We start from the raw sequence: 2,903 nt of genomic DNA, 5'->3' as shown, positions 1-2,903 counted from the left end.
CGCGCCGGGCAAGCCCGGCCAATCGTCTCGCGAGCTCCGCGAGCTCGGTGCCTGCGCAGGGCGGGGGTGGCCCCACCGCTGGGAGCATGCGCGCAACGCACAAGGTGGTGCCTGTCAGAGGGGCGCGGCGGACTGGGGACACGTGTAGTGGGTCGCAGGAGCCGGGCAGCAGCGCGATCCGTGATCTCCGCCCGCAAGGAAACGATGCAAACGTGTTTTTGAGAAATTGCTGTAATCTTTGACCAGGGAAAAAATATACACTCGAAAGTATTTGACCTGTCAACTTGGCCGGTTTGCAGTCCCTACAATTCATTACTGTAGTCCCAGTTCCTTACTTCCGGTTCCCAGTTCCTTTTTCAAAGCTGATCTCGACACAATTAAAGGTTGTTAATGAATTAGACATGCTGAAGAGCTAGAGTTTCATTAGAAATGTATATTTACTAGTAAAAATTAAAATAATATCATGTTTCAAGTACATCGTGAATAAAGAGCCGAGATTAGGCGGGGATTATGGCGCAAAATCCTTTTCGGGTCACCCCAAGACACACGTCTCCATTAATGAGGAGCACTTCTGGATGGGTCTGAGCAGGGCAGTGCCCAGCCCAAACTGGAGCCTGAAAAGCCTCCTTTGGGAGAGTCCCTCAGTGGTAGAGAGGTGAGGTTTGGGGGTAATCCAAGCAGGATTTTGTCCGGAAATCCCAGCCCAACCTCAGCCCTTTACACTGTGCTGTTTACTGCTGTGTGACTGTCAGCTGACTGGCATAAGAAAAGCAAGCTTTGGGTTGGGCAGCATCCTGCCCAGGCTCGTTCAGGAGTGTGCCTCGGTCAGGAAGATGTGTGATTTGGGCTGACTCAAAGGGAGTTTTGCCCCCTAATCCCACTACGAAATAAACTCCTCATTTGGCACATCATATTTAGCATGCAGGCTTTGAGAGGTGGGTGTCAGGTACCAGGCTAGCAATCAACAACCAAGCATTGGGTTGAGCAGGGACCTGCCCAAGCTTCTTCAGGAGAGTCCCCAGGTGACAGAGAGGTATGTTTTTGGGGTAACCAAACAAGGATTTTGCCCCATAATCCCAGCCCAAAATCAGTTCTTTATCCATAGGAACGTACATAGTCTGGGGGACTGTCAGTTGGCAGGCTAGTACCTAAAAACCTAGCTTCAGGTCAGGCAGCACCTTACCTAGGCTTCTTTGGGGGAGTCTCCCACTGGCAGATGTATGGCTTGGGGTGAGCACTAAAGGATTTTCACCCATAATCCCAGCCCAAACACAGGTCCTTATTCAGGGCATTGTACACTGCACAGGTCTGGGGGGCGGTCAGTTGGCAGGCTGGCATATGAAAACCAAGCTTCAGGTTGGGCACTGCCCTGCTCAGAATTTTTTGAATAAGTCCTCAGGTGGTAGAGACGTATGGTATGGGGTGACCTGAAAAGGACTGTGCCCCATAATCCCAACCTCATCTCAGGTCCTTATTCAGGGCTCTGTACTTGATACATAATGCTGTTTTATAAGTCAACATACATTTCTGATGAAATTCTAATTATTTTGCATGTCTGATTCATTACTAACAACCTTTAACTGTGTAAACATTAGCTTTGGAAAAGGAACAGGGAATAAGGAACCAACTTCAGCCTCATCACTAACAGGCCAGGCTTATCTGGCACGTGGTGGTACTTTCTGCTATGCTAGAATAACAACTCAGACTATTGTGCATTTTTCTTGGAGATGTGAACACAATTTCAGCTCTCTCATTTAACTACATACATAGCCATCATCATCACAGTAGAAACCCTTGCAAGACACAAAAAGAATGAATACTAATACAGGATTTTCTCTGTTGCAAAGAACTCAGAAAGATCATAGCAGGTCATATTTTTTCTTCTTTTTTAACACTATGGATTTTTATTTGAAATAGTTGGGCTTAATCTCATAAATCCTGTCTGCACACCAAACAACGCTAACATTGCATGGCATCCCACAGCAACCTTGAAAGGCTCTCAAGGCATCCCAGTGTGCCATGGCACCCTGGTTAAGAACCATTAGTTTAGGTGCTCCTCCAGAAAAAGGAGTACAGAACCTTAATACAAGAACAAAGATACAGTTTTCACCATTTCATAAAATGTTTATTGAGGATGGTAACACAGGATAAACCATGCAACAGCTCAGTAAAAAGGGAATCATTTAAAGAATATAAAGAATGGGAACTGGTGCTGCTGATTTTCAAACAGACTTATAAAAATCATACTAGTTGTCCAAAAGAGACACATCAAAACTCACTTGAAGCTGAACATGGACATTTCTTGTAATTTTTAAAAGTAAAGTATAAAGTATTAATAAAAAAAAAAAAAATGTAGACCTTGCTTAAAATGATCACTTACAGTTTCCTGAAGTTGAAAATTATCATCAATTTTTCAACCATAGAGTTGCAATAGTAATTTTAATTAATGTGTAGGGCTCTACATCCAAGATGTTTAACTGTCTTTTCCAGAAGGAAGAACAGAACAAAAGTGTTTGCTTGTCTCTAAGCCATGAAATCATACCCTTACCTTCTATGACCTTTATTGCCACCAGATACTTTGCAATTGCCTTCAAGACACGAAAAAAAGTAGATAGCACAAATCATGGTGGCCACAAGAGTGGATCTCTGATATCTTTCTAGTGTTAAAAAGGAGATTGGGGTGGGGCGGGGGGACGACAATCTAGCAACTAATGGGAGAAAAAAACCCCATTTAGCAAGCCATGATTGCCAATTTTAATGGCGCTGACACTTTTCATGAAGAACTCCATGTCAGCAGATGGCACAGCATACTGGGAACCACAACTTCACATCAAATACTGGTGGGTTCATATGTGACAGATATTTGCCTTTCATAAAAATAAATATAGTGGAATGAAAACTGA

This window comes from Alligator sinensis, unplaced genomic scaffold (assembly GCF_000455745.1).
Source record: "Alligator sinensis unplaced genomic scaffold, ASM45574v1 scaffold330_1, whole genome shotgun sequence".
NCBI lineage: Eukaryota > Metazoa > Chordata > Crocodylia > Alligatoridae > Alligator > Alligator sinensis.
Note: the sequence above shows the minus strand (reverse complement) of the source record.